General features: G+C 40.8%; 1 protein-coding gene across 2 annotated transcripts in view; it reads right to left on the bottom strand.

Annotated features, from left to right (window-relative positions):
- sgcd (sarcoglycan, delta (dystrophin-associated glycoprotein)) overlaps positions 1 to 5489 on the bottom strand; it is a 399067-nt gene extending 393578 nt beyond the window's left edge. For both annotated transcript variants that reach the window (XM_040032548.1, XM_040032550.1), the window contains exon 1: positions 4680 to 5489. The gene's annotated coding sequence lies outside the window, so the exon portion shown is untranslated. The remainder of the gene's footprint in view (positions 1 to 4679) is intronic.
- Positions 5490 to 15362: the final 9873 nt, after the last annotated feature.

The following is a 15362-nucleotide window of genomic DNA, read 5'->3' as shown; positions in this document are numbered from 1 at the left end:
TTCTAGGTGTTGTCCTCTGAGGTCTAATGTAGTTATGCATCACATGATCACGTGCTGTGCGCGTGTATGTGTATAATTTGCGTGCACACAGGCCAGCATTTCTACCCTAAGTAATCCTTGAGTGATTGCTGGATTAGAGGGAAGAAATGGCTCAGAGCTTCTTCTGCTCTAATGCAGTATTCATCACTACACCTTTCCCAAAATTTATTATTCATGTTTCTTTACCAGCTGTCATGTCCAAGTGACCCATATCATAGTGCCGGCTTCTGACGGGAACACTGTTGTTGTCTGCTCTTGATCACCACCTGCAGTCCCCCACTGTTCCTATAAATCCCTCCCTTTATTCTTTCTTGCTCTTTCAACAATTTTCTGCCTTGTCATCTCTCACCTTCCCGTCCTCCTCCACTAGTCTCATCTGTTTCCTTTTACTGTCTGTTGTTTCTCATAAATGTCTCAAGAGAAATGACAAAAACAATTCAAACTTTGGCACAAAACATGATGTGTGTCTGTGAAACCATTGGTTGTGGTAGAATATGCCCTGGTTCAAGTCCCTGCATTAGCCGGTTCTTTAGTGTAATAAATGAAACTAAGATTTAGCTCTTTTTTTGATTAACGACAAACTATTTTTGTTGTGATTTAAAATATTTTGCTGCTCTGCAGTCACATAGTGAAATTCTGAAAGCTTAAAAGCAGACAGATACACAATAAAGAAAAAACATAAAATGTAGAATGGTACACATGATGTAATGGCAGACTTTAATGTGTATTTTGATAGAAAAAATTAAAAGAAAACTACTTAAATGTAGACTTGTGAGGCTGCAGAGCTCTGTGTGCACACTGCTGAGTAAAGAGACACAGCACTTTTACAGCCCACACTGTAAAGCACTGTTTGTGCTCGCTGCAGTTTTCATTATGTGTGAATAAAAAGTTGCTAGTGTATTGAGCAATTATACCATTTTCCTCTCTGAAGCTCCAACTTAAGTTCAACATTGAAAGAGCAACAGGAAACCAGGACTCTGAAGGTCTCAAGGACAGAGACGCAGCTTTGACACCTAGCTCATAGCTTTGCACAACTCACTTGCACCAATTAAATGCTTATTCTGCTATATTAACCCTCTTATAGTCAACTATTACAGCAATATCAAAAACGAGATGCCTTTTTTCAACATTAAATAATAGCGCAAACAGCAGTAAATTGCCTGCCGCAAACCATTAGTAAATCTGGTGCTCGGCCAGAACGAAATCGATGTTGACGCAGCAGATAATTATCACACGCTGACATCATTAAATTACAAATCATGAGATCTTTCAAGAAGGATCTGCAGCGACAAGTGACCATGTGTCAGCGTTTATTCGTTTACAGGTAGTATGAAGATGTGAAATGTTTGTACGATATAACAGGACAAAGAGGCTATTCCGAAAGTGGGACTGTTACTATATTTATTAATAAGCTTCCTCTTTTACGGTGACATGATCAGTTGTGGCTTGCCTGAGTAATCACAGAGCTGACAGCTGGATGTATGTTGCTGTAATTAAGGCTAGAATTTCAACATATTATTCACTACGTTGAGTTTTTAAATACAAGACAGCTGGGTCAAAAAAAAAGGCTGTTAATAGACAGCCTTGGAAGAAGAAAATTATATTCAAAAATAATAAATTTATAGTAAAAAATTTGTTACCCTTCACAAGAACTCAAAGTTAAGGTCCAATTCAATTCACTTTTATTTATATAGCGCCAAAATCACAGCAACAGTCATTGCAAGGTGCTTGGTGACAGTGGGAAGGAAGAACTCCCTTTTAATAGGAAGAAACCTCCAGCAGTACCAGGCTCAGACAGGAGTAGCCTCTGACCAGCTTGGAGTGACGGGAGGAGATCAAGACAAAAGACATGCAGGGAAAGAGAGACAGAAATAATAATATCTAATGATTAAATGCAGAGAGGTGTGTAAAGACACAGTTAGTGAAAAAAGGTGAGTGAAGAAGAAACACTCAGTGCATTATGGGAAGCCAGTAGCGCAGACCTAGGGCAACCTAACTAAGGGATGGTCACCTGATTCAGCACCAATGACAAGATTTAGTTCAGTTGTTAAAACAATATTCATATTTAGAAATGAAACCACAAAAAAAATAGAAAAAAATAAAGTTTATCTATTTAACTTGATAAACTGTCCCTGAGCCATCCTACTCGACCTCTCTGCACTGAATCACACTTGTTATTAACCTCTGTCTCTCTTCCACAGCATGTCTTTATCCTGTCTTCCTTCTCTCACACCAACCGATCGCAGCAGATGGCCCCGCCCCTCCCTGAGCCTGGTTCTGCCGGAGGTTTCTTCCTGTTAAAAGGGAGTTTTTCCTTCCCACTGTCGCCAAACTGTTTGCTCATAGGGGGTCATATGATTGTTGGGTTTTTCTCTGTATGTACTATATATTGGTCTAGCTTACAATATGAAGCACCTCAAGGCGACTGTTGTTGTGATTTGATGCTGTATAAATAAAATTTAATTGAAATGAACCATACATGCAGTCCCCATCACTGCGCCTTACCAAATTAAATTACTACAAACTAATAAAGAACCAAAGACTGACTCATTTCATAAAAACAATGCAAGTACACATTTAGTTTTTGACCCGTTTTTCTTATATAGAGCATTCAAATCTGCATGAGTTACAAATGATTCAGCTCTGTAGGAACTTTTGTGTTATTTTGCACATTGTCTTATGATGTGGTAACAATTTCTTGTTTTCATTGACTTGCAGATATTTCAGTGACATCCTTCAACTCACTGGGACATTTAGAGATTTACTAGGAAAGTTTTAGCAATAGTTGGTGATGAAAGTCAATCAAATATTCATATGGTCTCAGCAGTGCTGCTAGCAGTTGTGTTGTCTGAACTGCCATTAGTCCTAACCGTGCCAATAGCAAGGGGCTGTCACTTCACGGCACCCACTCGCTCAACAGTGATTCATGTTAACGCTCACTGAAAGTACGAGTGCGTTCAGTGAAGACAACTTCCAGTTACTTGGGATACCTTTGTTTTCTTTAAAACATGTTGAACGCTTTTCTTGTAAGAGACATTATGAGCACTTTGATGATGCCCAAGAGCACTTTCGTTCCACCACTTTTACTTTATCTACTACCGACATGTATAGTTCTTGTTTGCAGCCTTCGATGTGCTTTTTAAAAGAGAGCAATTCAGACAGGGTTGTAGGAAAGGATGCAAGTAATCTCTGATGAGCTCTCCAGAAGAGCCAAAACAATTGTACACACAGAAAATGACAGATTTCTAAGAGATGATAAACTGTACACCAGCAAGAAGTTTGCAGTTGTTTCAAACCCAACAATCTGACTAGAACACCAAATCATTTATGTCCTTGGACGTGTTTTGCACCGTGGACGTCCTTTGATTGAGAGAAGACTCTGCTGTTACTATTTACAGATACACACATTTTCAGTAGCTTTTCGAGGACTTTCAGCATTATGGCTCAAAGCACTCAAGATATTCAATTTTTATGGTATGTACGCTAGATGGACCGTAAATGCATCTGACTATTCTTGGAGCCGATGAGCCAGCAGGTTATATCCCATTTTCAACAAAAGCAATTCAATCTAGTCAACATATCCACCGAGAAAGCCCGAGGAGCGACGATCCAAGGACTACAGGGTACCTGGGAAAGCAGTTTCCCTTTGGATTTCTGTACGGAGACGTGGTCCAGTGACACCATCACACGAGGGAACACGCTGGTGCCAAATTTTAGACTTACAGTGTCGAATCCTCTCTGTGTGAAAAATGCTGCTTAATTCAGCTGAAGTTGGCACACACTCTGAAACTGAACAGACTGTACAGCGAATCCCTGAATGCAATTACCCCACATCTGTGTTTCCATATACAGACACCACACAGTAATTCTATCCGACAGGGACTAACCTAGGCATTACTGAATACTTTTGAGTACTTTGCATATAATCTGGATGCCAAGTAGATCCCTACATGCAGGAAGAAGGTCCATGTCCAATGCCAATTACATGTACCACTTCAAATAAGTGCTAAGCGTGTCGATGCGAGCCGCTGAGTAATTCTGCTGTAAAAGTGTAGCCAGAATAAACCGACAGAAATCAGCAGAAGAGATTCTGATATCTAAGATGTGAAAAAATGAAAAACTATACCTACAAACTTGAGCTGGCTGGTTTTAGGAAGGACAACAAGTATAATATAATGAACCTTGCGCTCTAAAAAAGGATTCAATATACTCGAAATACCTGCAGCTCATCTCTAATTCCTGTGCACTCACAGCAGCAGACAGATCATGACAAACTCTCTGCTTCTAGAAATCCACTTAACACGAAACACCTCTGGCTTCTCAGCTGCAGTGCCATTCATTTCTGCTGAGCAGAAACACACGGCGAGAGCCACACTGCTACAGACAGTGGATGATGCAGACAGTAGTAAACAGGACAGAGTGCCAGCCCCGACTAATGACAGAAAGCTGGGGCAAGCCCAATAGTGGACTCAGCTTCTGGTGAAAATTAGCTCTGGAAGACTGCAAAGTAACCAAGCAAAGCAAGAACAGAATCTGCCACATCACAGAGACTGAGCCGTTTCTCTCCAAAGTGCAGAATCAAGGTTGCTGAGGATGAGCATGCTAGAGTAAGCCACATTGCAAAGTAATAGCAGCCTTACCTCTTAGTCAGATGCCAAAATCAAAGGCTTGGGAAGTCAGAAAATCATAGAGCTGGTTAAGCAGCTACAGGAATTCTCAGCTGGTCAGAAGGAAACTCTTAGGATCCAATTTCTTCTGTTATTTTGGGGATAATCTCTTTAGTTTAGAGGCTGGAGTCCAGCAGCAGCAGCAGCAGCAGACGGCTCATTTCCATGTGCAACACAGGTGCCTCTGACATGCTTCTTCTTCCCTTCAGGGGACCGGAGCGCTTCAGACTGCGATCTGGCCGGGGCAAAGAAGTGGATAAGAGTATTGACAGCTGAAGTAGTAATATTCCTGTCGGCGCAAAGAACTGATCATCCTTCTGTGTGAATTAAAGCGGTGAGGAAGAAGATCCAGTGCACCAGAGCCGCAGAGCGCACAGCCGGCGCAGCACACTCTCTGTCGCTTAAATCCCCCCAAAATGGGCTGATGCTGGGCAGACGGCAGGCAGATCAACAAAGCGCGGAGAGAAGAGGTGCTGTTGCATCAACATTTCTCTGAGTCTAGTTTTCTGTTTGTTTAAATGGGGAAAAAAAAACACTGGAAAAAAATCACCAAAAGAGCTCCAACAGAATCACCACCGGCATCATCTCCTCTCCGGGGCTTACTCAAGTCTGCACAGGACCGATGTGACTGAGACAGACAGAGAGAGAGAAAGAAAGAGTGAAAGTGTGCGCATGCATGCATATATGTGTGCGCGCGCAATACAGGAGGACAGGCGGAGAGAAGAGAGCGGAGAGATGCGAACAGGCAGGAGGCTGCGAGCGCAAGTGGAGCCAAAGAGCGATGTGAGAGGAGAGGATGCTCAGAGGAGGAGGAGGAGGAAGGTTGAGGGGGAGATGCCTGGAAGAGAGAAAGTGAGAGAGAAAGTGAGCAGAGGGGAGGGAGCTGCTTGCACCGTCAGTGACTACATTAACAGAACTGAGTAGGTGGAGTTTTCCTTGCAGGAGCTGAGCGGGGATCATGGTTTGAAATGGAGAGAGAGGGAAAAAAAAAAGAAGAAAAAAAAAAAGAGCGACACACGAGGGAGGATGCAGAGAAGAGGCTGAGTTCTAAAATCACTGACAGAGGGAAGAATCAGGGTGTTTAAAAGGTTAAAGAAACCTGAGAGGAGGGATTCTCTCCCAAAGCAAAATGGAATTCGTGCACAGAGTGGAGGTGGTGGTGTCTGCTGGGGGTTGGCAGAGTCCTCCACCTGCAGTGAAGCTGGCACACCGACAGCCCGCCTCTTGCCAGGGGTCGTAAACATTGATTAGAATATTTAAAGACGCACGCGCTCACGCACGGGAAGGAAACACGTGGACACTTTAAGACCCTGGTGTAGGCGCACGCACACACACACACACACACACACACACACACACACACCAGCAACGTATATTTACACAGCTGCACTGTATAAACTTATAAACTATTTATAGACTTGTTTCAGCCTTCTCTTTATTTGGATATGGATTTCACTTTATTGCGTATTTTGTGCTCCGTCTTTAATATTTGACTTTATAGACATATTTATGTGTTTGATCATGTATTTACACATTTCATATACACACTTTGTGCTTACTGCAGATTGTGTTGTAACTGTAGGGAATGTGTGTGAAGCACTGTAGTATTTTTCCATGCAGATGCGCCGTTTCCTGTCAACACATTCTCATGTTAGCGGACCGGCGTCTGTCAGGGTCAAGCAGTAAAACTCACTATTCCTTCAGCTCTCCATAGAGTGCCATGTTACCATGCCTTCAGCCATGAAAATAACAGTTTCCTCTTAAAGTCGTAAAAAATAAAATCCTTCCATTCTGATACTTTCCAGGCCTAAAATCAGGGGTATGGTTCACTTGACTGACAAATATGGTGGCCTGAAGTTGTTGGCCCCCTCTCTGCAGTCACCAAAATGACCCCCCCTCCCCAGAAACCAATGACTGACGTCAGAGTGGCCTCATCCATTTGTTAAATACAACCCATGCATAGCATCTGTCAGCTGTCTGTGTGAGCAGCTATGTTGTAGACTCTCATAGCATGCTTTGAGCGACGGGGCTTCACCTTGCCCACTCCTCATTTACATGCAATTGAGGTCAAGCTGGCTTCCTGTGAATCTAACAGCATGACTCAGTATTTATGGAAGCTCTTGAAAGACTTTGAGAGTAGCCATTGTTGCTCTACAGTGAAGATAAATATTCAGGGTGCTGAATCTATTTCTTATGTCCAATAATTCTAGAAGCACATTTTGCTACTTTCATGTGCAAAGGGATGTTGTTTGAGAATGAGCCACCGATAGAAGTTTTGATTTGTTGGCCATCTTTGGTTTGTCGGTGTGAGGGTTACTGGGAAACAAAGTGATATCAGCAGGTAAGACTCTTCTGTGTATGGAGTAAGAAGTTCCACATTTGAGGCTGGAGATGGTGGTGGTTGAATGATTGTACGTGTTCATCATTCATCATTTCCACACTTCCCACTCGCCGTCTGCGTAACCAGCCATGCTATACACCCTGCTAGTGAATTTCAAGCATCAAGGTGCCAATTTCTAATCTCCCTGAAGAGATGAAGTTTAGGGCATGCTATGCATGTAGCATGATTTGATGCCTCTGGGAAAATCCGCCAAAAAAAAAAAAAAAAAAGAAGCTTTGAATGTAGCTTTTGCCGATCAAAAATGAAAATGGATTCTGTGGAGCTCATTTTGCACCCAAGACGTTTTTAGAGAACTATCTGTGTGCATAAAGAGAACATTTGAAGGGTGGAAGCAGACTGCTTGGATGACGTGTTCATCCAATCAGGTGCAGGTCAGAGTTTGTCATCACTGACACCTGCTGTCCTCCTACAGCCACTCTCTGCTAGAAGCTAACTCAATGAGCATCTTCCTTTTGTGACAGCATGAACACGGTGCATACACACCAGTGGACACCTACCATTTATCAGCCAGGACACCAGGAGCTTTCTGTTTTGCACTTCATCATCACACGTTCTTCTTTTCCTTGAATTTGCTGATTAGGTTTAATCACAAAACACTACTTGGTCTACTACTTCTGTAGGTAAAAACACAAGCGGCCACCACAATTTGATTTATGATGGTTACCCGGTCTATTTAAATAGACGGAGTGTGATGAGATCCAACTGACAGATCTGCACTAAAGCTGGTTTGGTCACGGCACAGACAAAGCAATGTTATTCAAGACTCTGAGAATGAAAATGGGATTGTTTTTGCTTGTCCTTTGGCGTGCACTTGAATTTATTGTATTAAAAATATGTATGCACAAAATTGCCTCCTCAGGTGACATTTTAAAGTTGAAAATGTTATCCTGTTAGTGCTCTGAAGTAGAAAAGCAATGCTTGTAATGCACCTTTGACATTTCTGCGCTTGCAAAAACATGCAAGTACAATATGTGCTTATATTTGTGTAGGTGTCATTCTAAAATGAGCACAATATATACGCCCCGCTGCACACACACACAGCGAGATACACAATTGCTTAAAGAGCAGAATTTTCCACAACTATACACACATACATTGCACCTGATACACGCACACACCTAATTTGCTGAGAAAGCTTTTTGCGCTGATGCAATCAATACTTGTTATGAAAATAATACTGGGCTGTTTGTTAAGTGATGGAAGGTTAAGGGGAAAAAAAACACAGTACATAAATTCTTTTCATTGTAGAGGCACATTTATCAAAATCTGTTTTTCTTCTTCTTTGGTTGAGTGCAGCAAACAGCATGTCTGAGCAGTGCATGCAATTATAAAGACATGCTTCTGTAAGCAGCCGTCTATATTAGCAGCTGGAAAGCCAGCTTACTGCCACTGAAGACAGAGCGTCTCAGGACACAGTTTATGGTCAAATGAAGAGGATAATTATAGGTGACCTTTGCCAATAGCAATTAAAATAAACCGTTTTGTCCCTAATTTTGAGCTTAAGTAAGGGATGGGTTAGCTTCAGCTCCAGCTTTTAGGTTTTTAGAGCAGGGATGTCAGTCGATGCTATTATCGTCAACTGCATGGCATGCTTTTAAAAAGTAAACAAGCATTCTTAAAAAAAAAAAAAACCTGCTGGAGAAGCATTCAAGGCAACAGCTTAGTGGAGATAACGCAAGTGTTCAAGGCCAGAAATGTGACAAAGGAGAGACAGATCAGCTTAAGAATCCTAAATACAAATATGTGCCTGTTGTTCTCTTTGATGCAGGACGCTCACTGATAGCAGACATGCAGAACTATGACCTGTGGGGTGGAAAGACTTTTTAAATCTTATTATGGGACAAATTTTCGTCAAAGATTTTTTAAAATTTGACTCATGATTCTAAACATGAGGTTCTGGCTGCCGAGGAGCGAGGACTTTCTGAAGCTGTCAAAGGAAAAAGGCGAATACGTTTCGCTCTAACGTCTGTGTAAAATCTCTCTAACTGAATGTCGGGATGTCCACTTTTTCATATGTTATCAGCCCGCTGAATAACTTATCACTTGTTATCAGTCCCATACGTGAGGCCAGTAGGGGGCCTCCTCTGCCTAGTAGTGGGCAGTTACAGTCCTGATCAAAAGTTTAAGACCACTTGAAAAATGGCAAAAGTGAGTGAGTGGGAACATTTCTCCAAGTGGTGAAGACGGCTGCACAAAAGGCATCTACTGTCTGGAACTGTTGTCCATTTTTGTAAACTTTCCTGGCCATCCATCCCCAAAGGGTTTTAATTGGATTTAGATCAGGGGAACACGCAGGATGGTCCAAAAGAGTGATGTTATTCTCCTGGAAGTATTCCCTTGTCCTGTGGGCATTGAGTACTGTAGCGTTGTCCTGTTGAAAAACCCAGTCCACAAAGACAAAGTCCCTCAGTCATGAGGGATGCTCTCTGCAACACCTGGACATAACCAGCGGCCGTTTGGCGCCCCTGCACCTCCTGAAGTTCCATTGTTCCAAAATAGCGATACAATTCCACATTTGGAGGTTGAGGGAATGGCAGAAGCTCAAAAAACAAACAGTTGTCAGTAGCGTGAAAGTTTGAGGTCTGCCTTTTGGACAGTTATGCACTGTTTAGGTTCCAAAAATCCAACCAAAGTACTCTGTCTACCTACGATTTACCACTGCAGATGCTATAGGCATTTCTTTAAATGGCTGCATAATCAGTATTATTTTATTGCTCTCTGTTTATCACAGATTACAATGAATGAAAACTACCCATATATGGCATTGAAGGTTTTGGGCATAATGAAGTAAAGCACTGTCCTAGCATTACCTTTGCTTAGTTGAATTCTATATTTTATTTAATTTATGTGTAATTTTATTTTTGTGAGACTAGAACCTTCCAAAGCTGCTGAGGAAATCAACATTTTGAAGAGCTGCATGCAAGCTAAACACGACTCTGCAAAATGTATGAGGAGCAAAATACCCAAACACCAACGGCTAGCTGTTATTCAGCTGAAGCGCTAAATCTGTCACTCAGAGGGAGTTTCACAGGCTCACTGTTGGTCATGTGGTAGAGGAAATGCTCCAGAGTTTAGCTTTGGTTACACAAAAGTGCTCCACTATTAGTCACTGAAAGTAATATAATACTGAAGGTTGGTAAAATTATACTTAATATCTTAAAATCATTGTTGTGCTGACATTTCAAGTGTTTGTACTTAGTAATTATTGGACTCAGATACTCTGTATAAACTGCCAAAAAGAAGAAGATAAAGATGAATGTTTTCTCAGTGATGCAGTTTTATTGAAGTCAGATAATTCACCGTGTTACTGCCTTATCACTGTAATCACTGCAGTCAGTTTTACAGCCTGATGCAAAAGAGTATGAAAAAAGAATGTAATTCAGCTGTTTTCTTTACATTGTGGAACGATCGCTGTCGCAGACTCCACGCTGGTTATTTAAGAGGAATTAAACTAATAGTCTTGACTCAGCAGCGGCAGCGGCAGCAGCTGTGGCCTCATCCAGGACACATCAGTGCAAAGCTAATGCCAGCGGAAGTGTAAACTGGTAAGACGATCACTTCAGTTTTCTACTTTTGGCAGTGACTTCCTCCTAATTGTCATTTTATGTTTCACAGACTTAATGAAATGAAAATCAGGAGGCAGTCGTGAGTCATCTGTAGAAAGCCACATGAGTTTGGAATGGCCGTTGTCTAACTGAACTGATTCTTATGCAATGTTATGTCATGTTATTAAGACTGACTGAAGTTAATAATGAGCGCTCTGTTGCTTTTTTCCCCTTGCGGCTTACTTTAGAGATCTTTTTCTGCCATCTTCAGGTCAAAACTTTAATTTGTGCTTTTGTTTACGATCTACAAAACTAATGGTACATCATCAGCCTCAGGCAAACACTAACAGGCGACTTGTTACCACTGAGACTGAAATACCAGTTTGTGTTTAAATGCGATGTCAATTATTTACTTGATAAAGATGTGAAAGTAGAAAAATACCGGTGCAGTCTACACAGAAGTTTTCATCCCATATTTTCAGACACATTTTTGATTGGCTCAGTTCTGTAGGACACTTTTCTAAAAGTCTGGCTTTTATCTTTTTGTCTAGTGGCTGTGAAGACAGCTGGTGAGCTGTCCTCATGGATAAAGTGCAGGTTAACGTGTCACTGTCTTTTGCTGCCTACACTGTGCCCTACAGGGAGTCACCACAAAGACACAAGGGATGCACAGAGAAAAGAAAATGCAGCCACAATAAAGACTGAGAAACCTCAGATGGCCGGTGAAGCTGCTGAAAGGAAAATCTGAGGCTTTTTTCCTTGTTGCTCGTTTTCTGTTATTTTGAGCCTTTTTCCGAGTTTTGTGATATGACAACGAAACCTGTGAGTCTCACAAAAAAGTATTGGTCAGAAAGATTTGGATCCATCTATAAAGCTAAAACTGCACCAGGGGTGTCAAACATAAGGCACGTGGACCAGAATTGGCCCCGTGAAGTCTCCAATCTGGCCCAGGGGATGGCTTTAGAAAATGTAACGATTTTAGATGTATTTTAGCAGGTTTTAGGGCATTTTCTACTGATAAAAGCTCCCCTGTCACCATGGATACTACACCAAAGTAAATATGTAATAGATAAACTATTAAAAAAAACAAAAACAAACAAAAATCTGTTTTTTCCACTATAAACTAAGAAATTTGTGATTTTTTTTTTTAACACAGTAAATCTTCCAGTTTATGATTACATGACAGTCTGCACAATGAGCTAAAAAAAAAGTCAATTTCTTTATCATGTAAAACAAACAAAACAAAACTGATGTATTGTTGAAACTGCACTTCTTTTTCAAAGTGCCCCACAATGTAAAAGGAGTTTGACATCCCCGAGTTAAACAGTACCCAAGAAGAAAAAGCATGTCTAAGAAAATGATTGCATAAAGCAGTAAGAACAAGCTTTCCTTTGCAAAGTTGCATTGAAACATTGATCCTTCACACGTGAGGGCGGTGTGGATGTTGTCCCCCAGGAAATATTTCCCATCTGATGCTTAATTTCCTGAATTTTAATTAATGTGTTTTATGAAGCAGCTTCACCAAAATTAATTCTATAACAAAACACTGAGTGTATGTATGAGCTCATGATTTACTTTTACAAATCGAGAGTGGAAAAAAAGAGCTATTGATAAAAAGATGCTGGAGGCACTGATTCCTTCTTGTACAAAGTTCTAGCAAAAATAATTCCTTCAATTCTTTTGTGTTTTTATTGGGACAGACAAATGTATGTGTTCCAAATATATATTGAGGCTGTGCGTCCCCATAAATGTACTCATTTAGTTTGCCGGGCTGTGGGAGTGTCGCATGCTGGAGTTATGACATTATAAATACGAACAAAATGTAAATTTTAATATCACCGAAGCACTCCAAAATTGAACGCTCATTTATTTGAATGATTGCTTTGACAACTAAAAAGATGCACTTTATCTTCAGTTAGTGTGCTTTTGCGTGTGGAGAGGTGCTCTTTGTTCAGATGGCGCCTTGCTGTAGGCTCGCTGCCTGTTAAAATAACTGTGAAACATCACTTGCTAATTCCTTTTGCCTGTCAGGATGTACTTGGCAAGTGAAAGCAGGCTGAGACTGGTGATGGTGAAACAGAGATGGATAAACAGCTCTTTGTACCAAATGGAAGCTACACAGCTAGAAACAAAGCTCACGCTCATCTAAATTATGCATGAATGTGATGTGAACTCATTGCTTTAATGCTCTCTTGGAAGTAGTAAATGTGCAGATGCTATGGGGGTAAATGTATATATGCCCAGAGCAGAAAGCACAAAGTGATGACAGAAATTACACACAAGTCATTTCCATGTAAAAAGATGTGACTAATCTCGCACAGTTGTTGCTCGGTAAAGTGAGAAAATTCGGGGTCAGGTCGACATGTTTTTAGAAACAATAACAAAACATTAATGATTGTAAGTCTCTCTCTTCCATTTCACTGGCTGAGCTGTAAGAATGTACGAACAAAACAGAGACTAACAAAAGCTGAGTCATGCACATCACTTATACTGCTGCCTAAAAAGAAATGACTTACATTATAAAATCAGTAATAAAAATATGGATAACTCCTTATTAATGGATATTTGCTCGAAGACATGATTTCATTTCATTTTCAAAGCTGTTTTGAAAGGAGGCCTGTTTTTTGTGCATTTGACAGATTTCTTTAAAAGATTCTTTTAGAAGCTGAAGGTTTGAGCTTTTTTGCCCTCAAGATTTCCAGAAGTCTGTAAAACAGTTCTGATGACTGCAAGTCATAATGGAGAAGAATATAATACAACTAACAATAACAGAATAGTGAGACGATGAGGGTACTCGAAGTGGTCAAGGTCAGACAAGTTGTTTTTTTTTCTTTCAAGTTTGAAAGCAAATATTCACGAAAAGCCAACCGGCTTCTAGTTCCGGTCACACCTCGAGTTCAGCCCTGGACACTCGTTCTCAACTAACTGCATTTGTAAAACCATTTGTCATTAAATTAAAGGCTTAATCATGGTTATTTTCATCACTGTATTTCATATCTAAACTTACCCTAGGCATTGCAATGTTGCATGCATTTTTAAAATATTATAATAATAATGGATTGCATTTATATAGCGCTTTTCAAGGCACCCAAAGTGCTTTACAATGCCACTATTCATTCACACACTGGTGGAGGCAGCTACGGTTGTAGCCACAGACTGACAGAAGCCAGGCTGCCATATCGCGCCATCGGCCCCTCTGGCCAACACCAGTAGGCGGTAGGGTAAAGTGTCTTGCCCAAGGACACGACGACCAGGACAGAGAGCCCGGGGATCAAACCGGCAACCTTCCGGTTACAGATGCGCTTCCCAACCTCCTGCACCACGGTCGCCCCGGTGATATTGCACAGCATTGTTTGTTGCAGCTGCTGTTACTTCTCACCCTGCTGTTTCCACAAACTATTTAGTGGATCTGCAAAGCATTTATGTCTTGATGCATGCATGCAAAGCATTTACTTAAACATGCAGTCACATTTTTAAGAATGAACATTCTGCTTGATAGTGTGGCTCATTCGGTAAAAAAAGGAAAAACAGCATCCATAATAAAACAAACAAACCAAAAGAAGGATGAACCTAATAAGATGTGGTTTTCTGTTGCAGGTTTCAAAGAACAGCAGACTGAATGAAACTGACAGGCTGAAAAGTTGGAGGAGGGAAAGAGGAAACAAAGAGAGACAAGCTGGGAACAGAACGATGAAGTGCACTTATTGCATGTATGCTGTGCACCAGCACCAAAATTAGCTCTTGGTGGCCATGTTCCTACCAGGGACACATCTGCGGATCTCATCTACTGTCATCTTCCATCCCCATCCCATCCCTGCAAAGTGTTTTGGAGAAGTACTGTGGAAGCAATGCAATATTAGTTTAATGTGCAGTTATATTTGCATTTGGGCTTAAATCTGTAGGTTTTTTTAGCAGTCTTGCAGAGAACTTTCTAAGTGTGCATGCATGTGTCTTTCTGTAATGTGGGTTAGTTAATTAAGAATTTCATATCATCATACTGAGTCTTTATTTTCAAATAATATTCTTTTTTTTTTTAAATCAGACATCATTTGCATTTGATTATTAGGGTTGATCTGCAGCGAGAAAACTAGATAATAAAGTCTGACATGTTAGGTAGGTGTTTTGTTAACGAGTGGATCCTTTGGTCAATATTAAACAAATCTGTGATGAGTGTCTCTACAGTGATTCTGTTATTGTCTGTTCTGTAGATGTGCCCGTTCGATTTTTCTAGATAAGGCTCGAGAACCCTGACAATTCATATTTTAGCCAATAGACATGGTCACTTCTTCCTCTTGGACAGATTTAGAGTCTAATTTTACAAAAATAGTTTATTCTTTTCCAAACCAACTGTATAGGCTGAATTATTTTTAAAAAATTGCCTGTTCACTCTGAATGAGTGCATGCCAACGCAAGCAGCTTTAGCCATATGCAATCATTTGGACTTCACGTACATTAATGCCACTAAATTACTCCTCTAAACTTTGCTTTTGCAATTATCTGACAAACAATATGGGCACCTTTGTGGTGTTCCTGTAGAAGCCACCCAACATGCCTATGCTACAGTTCTGGTGACAGAAATTCACCAAAACTCCAACACAAACTATGGATGTGGTTGTGCTGGTGAATCCATGCTAACTAGCTAGCTAGCTCGAGTTTATAATTTAACCTTCAACCCTCTTTTCTACTTAAAATAATTAATAGTAGCAAGAA

The sequence above is a fragment of the Simochromis diagramma genome, unplaced genomic scaffold (assembly GCF_900408965.1).
Source record: "Simochromis diagramma unplaced genomic scaffold, fSimDia1.1 OVJJ01000216.1, whole genome shotgun sequence".
Lineage (NCBI taxonomy): Eukaryota > Metazoa > Chordata > Actinopteri > Cichliformes > Cichlidae > Simochromis > Simochromis diagramma.
This window is presented reverse-complemented; position numbering and strand designations above follow the sequence as displayed.